The following is a 14906-nucleotide window of genomic DNA, read 5'->3' as shown; positions in this document are numbered from 1 at the left end:
GAAATGCATTTAAAACATGACTTCCCTATAATTAGTGTTATTGTGGAGAGCCATATTGCTCTCTAAAAGGTCCCAGAGTCTCAGACAGATGATTAAATAGGACCATTTTATTTATGACATATCCAGAGATACTGTTTCCTTTAGCTGAGACAAATTAATCACTGGACCGCTATTCTTGACTTTCTTAAACTTTTACCATCCTCCTCTTAGAAATTTCGTTTTTTCTTCATTAAAGTCATTTTTAGGGCTCAGAGGAGATGGCTTGGTTAGTCAAATGCTTGCTGTGATAATATGATTTTTGGATTTGGGGATAAAAGTTTGGATCCCCAGTACCCACAAAAAAGCTGGGCACAGCCAAATGTATAGCAGTAAGTGGCGCTGGAGAAGGGCTAGCTGAGACCAGAAGATTGTTGGAGTTTGAGTCCACCCAAAAAACCCCAGCAGGTTCCAGACTCCATGAGAGACCATGTATCAAGGGAATAACATGGATCGTGGTATAACAGGACACCCAGTATTCTCTGTCCTCTGCACACTTGAATACATGTCACATGCAACTACATATTTATGTGCATGTGCACACACATACACACTTCACACACAAATGGAGAAAAAGAATATCTAAAGCAATTCTTATACTTAATATGTTGAAAAATCTCAAACATTGGGGCAAGAACATTCCAAAATACTATTCCTCAAATTCTAACTATTGTAAATATTACATGAACTATTATAGTTGAAATCTAAACCAACATGATGTAAAAGAAAAATTCATCTAATTGTGCTACATACAAATGAATTGTTCAGTGACCTACTTGGATCAGTAGGAAAGACAGCTAATGATGTCCTGTGAGAGCAGGTACCCACTGGCCATATGTAGACAAAGTCTTTAGGATGTCCTTTTTAGGATAAAAAGCCATTGGGGCATATTTGGCTTATTAAAACATATAGTAATGATACCTTTAAATGTGAATAAAGAATTGTGAATACTTACTTAATAGTTAGGATCCCAGTGGAGATGGCCCTAATTTTTAAACATTTCCCAATTATTTAATGATTCAGAAGTAATTATGGGTGAGATTGCTTTGATGTGAGCTTTGAAATAAGAACCATGTAAAGCAAAGAAAAATTTAGTGGCATTTTACAATATCTAACCAAAATATCACTATATTTATTTTTGTTATAGGCTGTTAAGAAACTCATTAGCTACTACTTTAATCTATTTATATTCCCTTCTTCTTCAGAGATTTTAAATAGTGCCTAGTGGGTGTATGTAAATGGAGACTGTGTTTTTATTTCCTGGCCACCCAGACTCAAATAATCACACAAAAACTTTATTAATTACAATGTTGTTTGGCCGATGGCTCAGGTGTATTCCTAGCTAGCTCTTAACATTTTAAATTAACCCATTTCTGTTAATCTATGTATCACAACGAGGCTGTGACTTACCATTAAGGTTCTGACATCCTTCCCATTCAGTAGCTTCATGGCATCTGCCTGACTCTGCCTTCTTTCTCTCTGCATTCAGTTTAGTTTACCTGCCTAGATATATTCTGCCCTGCCATAATCCAAAGTAGCTTCTTTCTTAACCAATGGTAATAAAACATATTCACAGAAGATAGAGGGGAATCCCATATCAGATGTATGTAGTTTTCTAGCTGATATGTTCCCCTACAGTCAAAATTATGATTACTCATTGAACTCTGATACTTGTGAATCTTACAGGTTGTTACTCTAGTTATGTTACTAATACCTAACACAATTCAGATATGAAAATACCATGCCAATTCATTACCATTACTGGTTTATGATGACAATACAAGATATTCTCTCTCTCTCTCTCTCTCTCTCTCTCTCTCTCTCTCTCTCTCTCTCTCTGTGTGTGTGTGTGTGTGTGTGTGTAGTGCCTACATAAATCCACATGTGTGAAAGTACACATGAATGTGTGTGTCTATGTGTGTGTGTGCACGCACGTGTGCGTGTATGTGTGTGTAGGGCAGAGATTGACATCAGGGTGTCTTCCTCAGTTGCTTCTCCATCTCAATTTTGAGACAAGGTCTCTTGTTGAACCTGGAGCATACTACACTGTCTAGACTGACAGGCCAGCAAGTCCCTGAGATCTGTCTTCCAGTTCTTGGGTTTCACTACACCTGGCTTTTATGTGGATGCTGGGAATTCAAACCCAGATCTTCAGGCTTAACAAAGCAGGCTATCTACCTTCTGAGACATTTCCACAGCACAATGTTTAGAGGTTTTCATTGTGACACAAACTCAACTTTTGTGTTAAAGTGCAAGCTTATCTTAGATAATGAAAGCCATAGATAAGAAAAATCCAGTTTGGAGTCTGCTCTCTAAATACAACCAAAATGATATGTTGTTAATGTGGAGGGGAGTGAATTGTGCCGTTGATAGTGAGTCCCTTTTCTTATTCCAGGCATTTAGTGCAGAGAAATTTTAATTACTTAATTTGTTTCACCTTCTTGAGTCTCTTATTTTTCCTTACCCCACATCAAGTAGTAATCTGAGTAAAAAGAGGAAAACATCTTTTATAGATGTTTTAAGAATGTGAGACAAAAACTGAAAAGCCAGAGTTATCTGTCAGTTTAGTGTTGCTAGAATTTGTTTCTCTTAGGTACTCAGATAGGTTTCTTGTAAGGCAAAACTAAATGTTTCTTGAAATTCAGTCCTCTATGTGCATATTTGTGTGTGCATTCTGACGGTGTGTTAGGTATCACACACCAGGACCTTTTCATTGCCTAGTAAAGGTTCAAGTAAAAAACAATATCAGTGGCTTAGTGAGGATTTCTGTGGTGCAGTAAAACACTACAATCAAAAGAGTTTATTTCTTCCTATCACTCTCAGATCATATTGTGTCACTGAGGAAAGTCAGGATAAGGTCTCGAGGCAGGAGCTTGAAGGCAGGAACAAAGCAATGAAGAAATGTTTTTCACGGGCTTGCTCTTCATAGTTTGCTCGCCCTGCTTTCTCATACAACTCCGGGTCACTTGCATAAGGTTGGCACACTATGCACAGTAAGCTGGGTCTTCCCACATTAACCATTAATCAAGAAAATGCCCTGCAGACTTACCTTACAGAAGCATTTTCTCAATTGAGAGTCTTTCTTCCCAAATGACTCTAGTTTATCTTGAGTTGATAAACTAACAAAACCAGCCAGGACAATCAGAGATAGCTGATGGAATGACACCTAGTTGGGAGAATAGTTTAATCATTTAAAGTCACTCTTCACTAAAATCAACTATAAATGTATCAAAAACCTCAACAAAAATATGAAACTTCTAGAAGAGAAGGTAGGAAGTTGTTACAACTTACAAGCATAGGTAATGACTTCATAATAGGATTCTGGTCACTCAGGAAAGAAGCCCAACAGTTAACAAATGGGACCTCTTGAAATTGAAAAGTTTCCACAAAGTAAAGGAAACAACCCACTGAAGAGGCAGTCTATGAAATGAGAGAAAACCTTTGCCATCTATACAACTGACAGGGGATTAATGGCCAGAATACACCAAGATCTCAAAAAGCGAAACAAACAACCCGAAAAAATGGGCTGTAGATACGAAGAGAGAATTCTCAAAATAAGATGCACGTGGCTAGTAACCACTTACAAGTCTTCAACATCCTTAGTTGCTAAGGAAATTCAAATTAAAAGTACTTTGAGATTCCTTCAGAATGACTATGAGGTAGTCATCGAATAACAAATGCTGTTAAGAGCAGGGAAAGGGAAACCCTTATCTCTGTTGCTGGGAGGGTAGACTCTTGCAGCTATTATGGAAATCAGTGCAAAAGTTTTTTGAGAAACTACAAATAGAACATCCAGATGGATCATATTCATTAAAGATTCCATATCCTACTACAGATATCTGCTCATATGCGTTCTATGCACAACAGCTCGAACTGATGGCTGGATAGTGATAATATGATACAGATACACAATGAATTCCATTCAACTGTAAAGAAAATTCACACCATGAAATTTGCAGGTAAATGGATGTTACTGGAAAAGATCACACTGATTGAAGTAAATCAGACATAGAAAAAACTGCCCAAGAAGTGAATTTTTCTACATGAACTTCTTGAATCTTGTTTGTCCCTCTGAGTAGCTTTGATGAAAATAATGGAGCACAGATGATGCCACCTGAATTAGGATATCAGGTGTAGTGAGAATATCCATTTCCTGATAGACACTGGAATCTGGTAAAGAGATCCAGCTACCTCCTACAATACCACACCAGAAGGATGCCTTTCTAGCCAGAACGGATCAGCCATCACAGCTGAGCTGCCAGGCTTGACAGTAAAGCCAGTTAGACATTTGAACCCAACTCTAGCACGGCCAAATGTGACTCAGAAATAAACAGACATGTCATCTGAATATAGCCGCAGAAGAGACCACAACTAATGTCACATGGAGAAAATAGGCCACACAGCTGTAGTCTATGAATTCCTCAGCAAATACACTGGTTGTCACATTAATTCACTAATTTGGGGGCACTTCATAATTCAGCAACAGATAACAATGTACACAAAGACTCAACCTAAATGTCATTTTGGCCTCTGACGTCTTTATACTTAAGCTTGTTTATTTTGTTGTTGTTGTTGTTGTTTTAAATAGAAAAACTAACCAAACAAAACTCAATAAACACAGTTTATATGCTTGGACAATATGAGTTGATTTATAATTCCAAATATTATAAGCAAATTGAAGAAAAACTGTAAACCCTAGCTAGAGTTCGTTTTCAAGGGCTTAGGGTTGGGTCTTGCTGAGTGAGAATGAGGCATAGATGGGTAAATTTAAGGTCCATACAACAGCAAAGAATTGAGAAGAGACAAGACTGTAAACTTCCTTCTTGTGCTGAAATGCTGAAATAGTGGGACATTAGCATTATTAGTCTCCTCCTTCTATTGAAACATTTTCCTTCTCTTTTAGAGATAAAGATAAGTATGTTAAATAATATTGCAAAATGCAGAGGCACTACCAAGAATAAAAATTATAGTTCACAGACTTGGAGCATGATGACTAAGCCTGCTTTGGTTTCACCCAGTGACACGCTACACTCCACCGTGGTGGCTTCATCAGAGCTATCAGTACCTCCACCACCCTTTCAGAAGGGAGGGCCAATGGGAAGTGATGATCTGAAGGGGAAAATAGAGAAAGGAACACAGCAAAGGAAGAAGGGAGAGGAGAAAGGGGTGGATAAGAGCGCCTTGTAAAGACCGTGAGAGGTAAGGGAGGGGGAAGACCATAACAGTAATATGATGGTGTATGAACTTTATTGGTATTATATATTCTAGTTTTTTAAAGCATTTGGATGGGGCTGAAAGAATACAACTTGATTGTTATTTTTTTCTATTATTTACTGAAGGCTCATTTTGTGTAGGCGCTACTCTGTACATCCCAGAGCTGAAAATACTATAACAAAGCAAACATGGTATCTCCCTTTATAACTTACATTTGAGTAGGAGCATTAGTTATTCTAGAACACAGAAGCTCAAATTCAATATAGTACCATAAAATCAGATGATGTCAGATTATTCAAACCACAGGCCTTCTGACAAACACATTGATAAGTTACTTTGCTTGAATCTGTTTTATGAACAGGTTTTATCCAAACATAACTTTACAATAAGAAGTTAAGGAGCATTTTAAACTACTCTTGAATTTTAATGCATCAAGTAAGTTTTCCAAGATAAAGATAACAGCTTTTCTTCCATTTGGGGGCATAAATTCTTTCCTTTCAGTGTCCCCATTATTACATCAGACACTTGACAAATGCTCTGTAGCTTTTTGTCAAGAATTGGCTAACAAGGTCTCTTGGGGTGGGAGCAGGGAGGAATGTTCTACGCAAGTTTAATGATTTCTACAAGAGTTTTCACCATCTTGGAAAGTGTCACTTAGCTTGTCAGCAAGGGCTGATTAAAATCTGTCCTTCTAGTCCCTAGGCCTCACTTCCCCAAGACTTTGCAGAGTAAATGCTAGTTTTATGCACCACCAGATAGAAGAAACCCTGATCCTGGAAGGGTCTCTTGTGCATACACACACACACACACACACACACACACACACACACACACACTTGTATATCTTGTGCTTACATATTTCTTTCCACCCTTGAGAAAACAACACTGAACCACTCAGCAGTGCTCCTCCTCTGGGACTAAAACCTACACAATCATCTTCTCAAGTTACTGCTTCAGATTGCTAATTCATTAATGCCTCCAAGAGCCAACCACCAAGGTGGATACAAACAAACAGAAGGTTACGATGCGAAGGATTGAATGGACGAGTTCGGGTTTGCTGGGTGGAACAGGAGAAAGAGCAGTGAAGATCCCTTCCTTGGTATAGATCTACGGGAGCTTGTGAATGAGATGAGAATTGCTCGCTTTTCCTGGAAGTGTGGACCATTTTCACCTTACGTGTTAATTAACGTATTTAATAGTTTGTTTCTCCACCGCCTCTTTTTTATTTGGGAATCCTCACACTTAAGTTTTCCTTTGTAAGCTTTTCTTGTTGCCCAGAACTTGATGTTTGGGCATTTCAGAGTAATTCTTTCATTTTATGTTATTTGATGGATATTTTCTGTACAATAATATTTAGACATAAATTGTAGCACACTGTCTTTTCAGTCCATCCTACAGTAAGGTTGTCTGTAAATTCTGATCTCCAATAAACTGTGAGATGTAGTACTGTTGCTGATTTCTTGTTTAATTCCGTTGTATGACTTTAGTGACTCTGCAGTGTGTACTTGAAGGTAGTGCACACTTTGTAGTTCAGGGTATAATTTACTTACATATATCTTTATCGATTTTGCCTAGGCTCTCTTTATCTTCAAGTTCTCGGGTTCCCTCTGGGATTTCTTACTGTTTCTGAAGAGCTGTCGTTTGAATCTTGGTTTCCTGTGTTTATAGGTCCATTTCCTCTGAGTACTGGAAATATTTTCTGGATTCCTCCTTTCTGAAATAATGCTCCACCCCTCACACATGTTCTTACATGTTGCTGAGTTTCCCCCTACTTTGACCACCAAATTTTTCATGTGAGAAACCTTCCTCTTCAAGTTTTAGTCAGACTCTAAAGCTTTTGTCCTTATGTCTCTGAATGGTTCCCCTGGCTTGGTATATTCCCTCCATTCTCCTGGTGGGGAGAAGGAACAAAGGAAATTGGAGAATGCCTAAAGTATCCTGGTTGGCCTGAGAATTGCTCATTTTTAACCTAGAGAGTCCTAAATTCCAATAGCTGAAGAAAAAAAGCAGAGGAGGTGGGCAGGGTTTTCAGCTTTTCCCCTTGGTTTGTTCTTCATGTCTGATTAATGATCCATAGTATTCCAAAATGAAAAATCAACCTGGTCATCTTTCTGCAGAGATGGTTTCTGACCAAACTGTGATCACAGTTCATTGTCAGCATTTAGGATTATTAGGTATGGCTAGGCTTCTTAGGTTTTGACATCGATGGTCTCGTTCTTTATCACCAGAGGATACTATTCCAGAATTTAGTGAATAGTTTAGTTAAACACTGCCGTCACTCTTACAAAGCTTTCCGAGTATATACTATGAAACTAAGTATACAAAATGAAAGGCAAAAATCAGAATATATATTTACATAATATATTAAAGTGCAATGTAAATGGTACAATTATACAAGAAGTCAGTGTCCTGATAGTTACAGTAAACAGAGTAGTAATTTAAAACATCGATTCCCTGAAAGTAATACACATTCAGGTCTGTGTTAAAATCAGTAGAATAAGAGTTAGATGTTTGTGCTATTGAGATTAAATGTATGTCTCCTTTGGACAGATTGTTTTTGTTTTCAAAGGAATTGTGGACACTCCACAAATCATCAGTGTTAGTTATGGTTTCAAAAGTATTGAACTTTCTGTCTAGTCTGCTCATTAAGTTTTTCTTTCAAGCTGTAGCAGAGTATTTTATAGTCATAGGAGCAGCACACAGTTCTGTCCAAGGGAAACACAGGGCTATATAATGATCTGGTCAATAATTATGTAAGATCTGTCTTATGTAATCTGATATTACATAAAAACAATTAAGGATGTAGAGCCAGGTGCACAGTGTTGTAAAAACGCAAAACAAGCAAAATAGTCACCTGAATTTTCTTTTTTCTCAACTCGCTTTGTTATCGTCATTTCCATGAGCTAGTGATCACAAGAGCGAATATTGATAGAGTAACCCCTACCATTTAATCAGAACACTGTCATGGATTTTTTTCTCAAGTCTAAGAACTTAGCACAAATGCCTCTTGGTTTTGTTTCTGCAATGAAAAAACATGTAATCTGTTTCCTGCAAATGCAGTAAGTAATTCAATTTTCATACAAGGTATCCTTTGGGTCAAAACCTGAGGTCAAATTTTATCAATGTCTCTGATCCTAAGACCCTAAAAAACTACTTCTCTGACTTCAGCTGCCAAATTAATATAAGCAGGAATGTAATGGTCTTTCCCGAATGGTTTGGAAATAAAGGCAGTTAGGAAGTTCGGTATGTAGGGATACTGAACAGAAAGTTGCTATTCTCAATACATTTCACAAACGATTAATGAGAAAGTATGTCAGTTTACAATGTTATGGACTCATTGCAAACCCTGTCTCAAGTTATGGTCATTCCTTGTTGTTATGCCTTCCCATCACTACAATAAATCCTTGATCTAATAAACTTAGAGAGAAGACTATAGTGAGAACCAAGTTTATTCTGGTTTAGGATTATGGAGGTTTCAGGCCATTACCAATTTCCCTCCTTTTAGGCAATCTATAGTGGCCTGAAACTTCCATAACCCAAAGCCAGAGTTAACCTTTTCTTTCTATAAGTTGGCTATCTCAGATATTTATTTTAGTGATAGGTATTATTCCGGTTTGTAAAATTGCTTTGCTTCATCAGAACTTCTATTATGTCTGCTATCATTAGAGCTCTTATTTTGATAACTGCTAACGCCAGCAAGACTTGATGCTCCATTGACTTAAATGAAGGAAAAATTATTCTTGAATCAACCATATTATCCCATAATTGGCTCTGTAAAGTAACTATTTCCCATGTATTAGTACCAGCAAGCCATGCAGAGGAAATAAAATATTACATACTTTACTTCCTCCTTTATTTTTGCCTTTTTGTAATCTTCATGTCAAAGTATATTTGGGAGGTGAACTCTAAATAATGTCAAAGAAAATACTATCTTTTGTGTCACAGTACATGGGAGCAGTAGACATCAGAAAGAGTAAGATGAGTAAATATAAAAATCTTCAGCTCATATTTCCTTTGTAAGCAGGGATCATGCAGGAATTCTGAATTAATCACTTTGAAGTTCAACATGGCTATATGACAAGTATTCAATATATGATTATGAATGGAAATGATTGTCTGAGAAATACCCTCCTGTTTTCCATTGAAAATGATATGCACATGTGAATAAGACATACCATCAGATAGGGAGCATAGAGCAACACTGGACCTTACGTGAGAAAGGTAGCTCTGAGTCCCTGCCACCACCAGTGGTGTAATTTGAAGTTAATCATTCTGACCTCTCTTCAGTTTTCTATTTGAAGTACGGACACTAAAATTATTTGTAGAAGGTATGATAAGGAAAAATGCTTTAAAATGGAGGAAACTATTTTATAAAATCTAAAACCTACACAAAAGTAAAATGGTGAAATTAGAATAAGAAAACAACGTTTAAAGTTTTATCTAAGATTAACATGTCTGCATTGTTGACACAAAAATTTGATCACCTAACATTCATGGACTCTTGATGTTCAAAGACCTTAAGGTCAGAGTTCACATCAACATACTCATTTTACAGCCAAGGAATCTGATGGCCAGGGAACTGTCAACATATATGAAGTCAACTGTCTACATATATGAACTATGTATGTGTTTCTGCTACAGTGGCTTTCCAAATAGAAAAAAATTATACTGAGGTTCTGTACTTTGTGAAGTAATACTTGTCAGTGACATTCTACATAAGGAACATGGAGGCATGAAAAGGTAAAATATTCTACATTAAATCATCCCACACTTTCAAACAGAAACAAGGAAACAGACACAACCATATTATCATATTTCTTCTTAATATGATTCCAAACTCTCTAGAGCAGTGGTTCTCAACCTTCCTAATGCTGCGACCCTTTAATCCAGTTCCTCATGCTGTGCTCACCCCAACCATGAAACTATATTCATTGCTACCTCATAACTGTAGTTTTGTTACTGTTATAATCATAATGTAAATATCTGATATGCAGGACATCTGATGTGTGATTCCTGTGAAAGGGCCACTTGACCATCCCCCAAAGGGGTCACCACCTATAGACTGAGAACCCATGATCTAAAGCATTGTTCAGAAAGTTATCAGTGTATTATAACTTAAAAATGAGTACAGAAAGTTTCTTTTTCTCCTGTTGAAGGAGCTGTGGGCTGCATTCCTGCCACCCAGCTCCTGGCCGCCTGGCTAGCTTATGCCCCAAAATGACAACACACAAATTATATTCTTTTAAACACTGCTTGGCCCATTAGTTCTAACCTCTTAATGGCTAATTCTCACAATCTTGCCTAACCCATATTTAGTAATCTGTGTATCACCAGTCTTACCGGGAAAGATTCAGCATGTCTGACCTGGCGCTGGCTGATTGCGTCTGCCCTGGAGAGAAGTGGAATGGCATCTGAGCTCACTTCCTCTTCCTCCCAGCATTCTGTTCTGTTTACTCCACCTATCTAAATTCTGCCCAATCAAATGGGCCAAGGCAGTTTCTTTATTGACCAATGAAATCCCACATCAGTCTCCAACTGCTAACACATCTCCTGGACAGTTTCACTCACCCCCTTACCCCACATCACCTCTGTATCCACTTACTTCCTAGCCCCTTCCACCCACTACATCTCTCCCTTTTGTGTGCAATGTGATGGTTTCCCAGGATAGTCTATTCATTTTGACAGCCACGAAGGTGTCCTAAGGCACTCACAGCTCCAGATGTCACTGCAGTTGACTCTGATTCTACAAGATGCAGACCCAGGAATTAACATTTTAGCCCCAGGTTTTATATTGTTTTCTGCTGATGTTTTGCATCACCCCCAGACTGTGACAGACACATTCCTGTTGTGAAAGCCTCCACCCTGTGGTATTTGTTATGGAAGTCTGAGTGAATTAGCACGAGGAGTTCTAGGTGTTGGAGTGTTCTGATTATTTTGTGGTCTTAATAAGAGAAGCTACAGTATGTGGACATGAAATATGAATAGCCTTTCTCTCTCTCTCTCTCTCTCTCTCTCTCTCTCTCACACACACACACATACACACACACACACATACACACACACACAGTTTTCTTATTTTCTTTCTTTTAAATGTGACTGACTTATTCCCCTTTCTGTGCCAGCTGCTTGGTGCTCTTACCTTGTTGCTGCTTGGTGCTCTTACCTTGTTGAGAAACACAGATGCTATTTCCTGGTATTCGGAGATAACTGAGCCTCCACACCCTTTCTATTGCTCCCTCTTCTCTCCTGCTACATCAATGGTTCACGGTTGCCTTTCTGTTGTTTTGCTCAGGTTTATTCCCTTGCCTTGCACTTTTAGTTCATTAGGCAAACACAGAGCAGATGATAAATAGCCACTGGGAAAATAACATGTTGGAAAAAAAGCAAGCAATGCGTTCACAGAAGCTGATGTCGTGGAGCCATTGTGTTTAGAGGAGAACAGCTTAAGGATCCTTTGTGCTATGTAAAAACATCTGATGCAGGGGAGAGCCATGGCAGAGCACCGTTTCTGCCTGATTTAGAGATGTTAACAGTGAAGAGAGAAAAGTGATTCGATGTGCACTTGGCCAGAGCCTTATTGTCTTCTTACACAATCCTGCAATGTCCCATATGGACTTCTCAGATGTCACTGGGCACACTCAAATTTTCTCTTTGCCTGGGGCATGCTCTTTGAAATAAGGGGCTTGTTTTAGCTTTGTTCACCCATTGTGTGTTCATTACTTTCAATGCACACTTGCTATACTGAATTACATTAAAAATGTTTAGCAAATATTTTAATTGATCTTTTATTAATCTAACCAATGCATTTCCTTAAGCAGTGAAAAAATAGTATTTTACCCTCCTCCCACTGCTTAAATACAAATATGTTCCACTTAATAATATTTTTTTATATATATATATATGCACACACACACATATATATGCACACGTACATACGTATATATATATTTCTTTCAGTTAAGCTGGGTGTGCATAGGTGAGATGCTTGAAGAAACTGACACTTGAAACAATGTGCTAAGAATAGACATGACTAATTTCTGCATTGATTTCACTGATGAAAAGATTAAAAATACATCTTCTCACTTGAGGAAACAGAAATGCTAAGTCAAGACTATGAAGGCCAAAGCATGTGCAGACAGGTGTTTACCTTTCTTAGTGAATGGACCAAGGCTTGTTAAAAGAGGCTGGGTTAGATGGAAGACAACTTGTGACCATGGATGAAGGCCAGGTACCAGGGACCCGGGGGAATCTTCCCAAGAAGGATGGATGTGGCACTTAGCATTCTGGATTCGTGCTTAATTACTTGGTTGTTTTTTCAAGCTCGACTTTAGTCTATTCATGATTCCTTTAAAAAAAATCTGTTTTTCAATAATCTTATATTTATAGAAGTGATGCCAATCTAATACCAAATTTCCTTTACTTTCTTCCCCAAAGAGACTCAACAATATCTTATAGAGGTATGGTACATGTGTAAAAATAGAAACTTGTGGTGATCCATTATTATTCACTGAGTCTTCCAATTATTTCAAATTTCAGGGTTTTTTTTTTTAACACTAAAATGGTTTCTATTCCAAAATATGGTCTAGTAATGTGTAGGTCTTTACATTTCACTTCCAGTCTAGACTTAGGAATTGCACAGCGCAGAGGCCTTACTGCAGATCAGCATGTCCATCCAGCTGTCTCCTGATTCAACCTGTCCGTCCTCCAGTCTCGTTATCACCATACACAGAGCCAGTTTAAACTGGCAAGGTTTAAGTCTTCAGGTTGCAGACTTGTCTCTGACAGCTTTTCTTGGGGCTCTGTTTCTTCCTGCTTCTGTCCTCTGTGCCATGCTCTCCGAGGACACCTTACCTCCAACCAAATGAACAATTTAGATAAACAAGATCAATTTAAAGGTCCCATTTTTGCTTTCCCTCACACAATCCAGGCCCTTAGAGAAACCTAAGCAGAGGTTGTCAAGTCAGCCTGACAGCCCCGTTAATGTTGTGTTTAGTTTGTACTGGAACATAAGCAGTGGAAATGTTAATAATTTATCAGCGTTTGGGGATAGGAAGAAAGTTTCTGCTTCTTTCAATGCTTACCCCCTGGGATCTTCACCGTCCACTGACCAAACATATCACTCGGGAAAAGGATGGCTTGTAGTTGACCCATCAGTACAGTTCTGTTCCAGTCTTCTTATTGGAACGCTGGAATCCACAAATAATGGCTTAGACCCGTTGAATATTCCACAGAGGTTGTTCTCCATGACTCTTTACCTAGTAATTTAAGATATAAGAAATAACATGATTTTTAAAAGCTGAAAAATCATATCCCTAAGGCTAGAAAGATGAGGAAGTCTATATCATCAAACTGATTTAACATCTAGACTTCAGTGGAAAACCCCCTCGAGCATTAAAATAAATCACAAATGCCTTCTATTCACATAATGGTTTAGGAATTCTAGGCTCATTGGGATCTGGATAGGTATGAATTGTTCTGTTCCTTTGGGGATAAAACCTTCTTTTCCTCCATTTCCCCTTAGCATCCTTCTCCTGCCTTTGCCTCTGCTTCTCAAGTCATTCTTTCACCCATCATTCCTAACCCCATGACTTTTCCCAAGGAAACTGCTTGCTAGGCATTTTCCTGCTGCCCCATCTATTCAGTTTCCAGCACCTCTGCTTGCTTGAAGGAAGTGCTCAGGCTCACAGAGGGTGTAACCATAGGGACCATCAATGCCACCTGCATACGAAAACCGTGAGTCTGGAAAACACATTAGCCCGAGCCTTTTGCAGCTCTTCTTTAAAGAAAGCAGTCTGTGTCTCTGGATGGAGTTAGCGATTGATAGCATGGAGCTTAATTGGAACATAAAGAAAACAGCCTGCCTTTTCATTTGTGAAGGCACACTGCACAGAGTCACTGAAAGGCGGAGCACGGAGGCTAGAGGCATAAGAAGGAAAATTATTCCTCACCCATTCCTCTTCAGGAAAATGTTCCCATGCTGGTCACCACAGGGTGGGACAAGTTTGTCATGTTAGATCTCGGCCATAAATTCTTCAGAAATTGTAAGATAAAGTCAGAACCCCTTAGTGTACTATTCAAGACTCCTTGTGACTGCACTGCCTATCCTCTTGAATCTTAATTCTCCCATTTACCTTTTATCCTGCCATGTGGAGCATCTCTGGTCTTCTGAACATTGCTGGTCCTTAGATGTGCTATTTCCTCTCATTGATCAAAGATAAGAAGATTATTTTGTGGGGGAGTGCCCATTTTACCTTTTTTTTTTTTTAAAAAAAAATCATTCTTTCCATCTTTATAGACGTGCACTTTCTCGTGTACTAACATTTAGGGGTTCAGGGTCTGAAGCCATGCTAAGCACTGTTGATTTCTCGTTTGTAGGGTTGTGATTTAGAGGATTCAGACTGGAGGTGTGCAAGAGTCATTAGGCTTACAGAAGAAGAAAGGGATGATGGGATGATCCCTGTAGAGGGGGAGCGGCCGCCTCCTAAAGGCGTCTGCACGAGATGAGGGAGTGAGGAATTTACATTACAGATTTCCATGGGAGGAAAGTCCCTGAGCTGACAGCAAGGTGACTGTTTAAACAAGGGCATTAATACAAGTCCAGCCCTGATCCGTGTGCCTCATGCTCCACCTCAAAACAGTTGTGTAGTTCAGTGACA

The 14906-nt window shown here is 38.6% G+C and overlaps 1 long non-coding RNA gene across 2 annotated transcripts; it reads right to left on the bottom strand.

Moving 5' to 3' along the window:
• Positions 1-12710: 12710 nt before the first annotated feature.
• LOC121450445 lies at positions 12711-13827 on the bottom strand. Of its 2 annotated transcripts, none has more exons than XR_005974599.1 (3): positions 13747-13827; positions 13332-13505; positions 12711-13096 (listed from the first exon to the last, which is right to left on the bottom strand). It is a non-coding gene; the product is annotated as an uncharacterized LOC121450445 (long non-coding RNA). The 2 variants fall into 2 exon arrangements; XR_005974598.1 differs by having other exon boundaries at positions 13673-13776.
• Positions 13828-14906: the final 1079 nt, after the last annotated feature.

This window comes from Microtus oregoni, unplaced genomic scaffold, assembly GCF_018167655.1.
Source record: "Microtus oregoni isolate MIOR12 unplaced genomic scaffold, Mior012 000007F_ref0000211, whole genome shotgun sequence".
In the NCBI taxonomy this organism is placed as follows: domain Eukaryota; kingdom Metazoa; phylum Chordata; class Mammalia; order Rodentia; family Cricetidae; genus Microtus; species Microtus oregoni.
The sequence above is the reverse complement of the archived record's forward strand: the minus strand, read 5'-3'. Positions and strand labels throughout refer to the sequence as shown.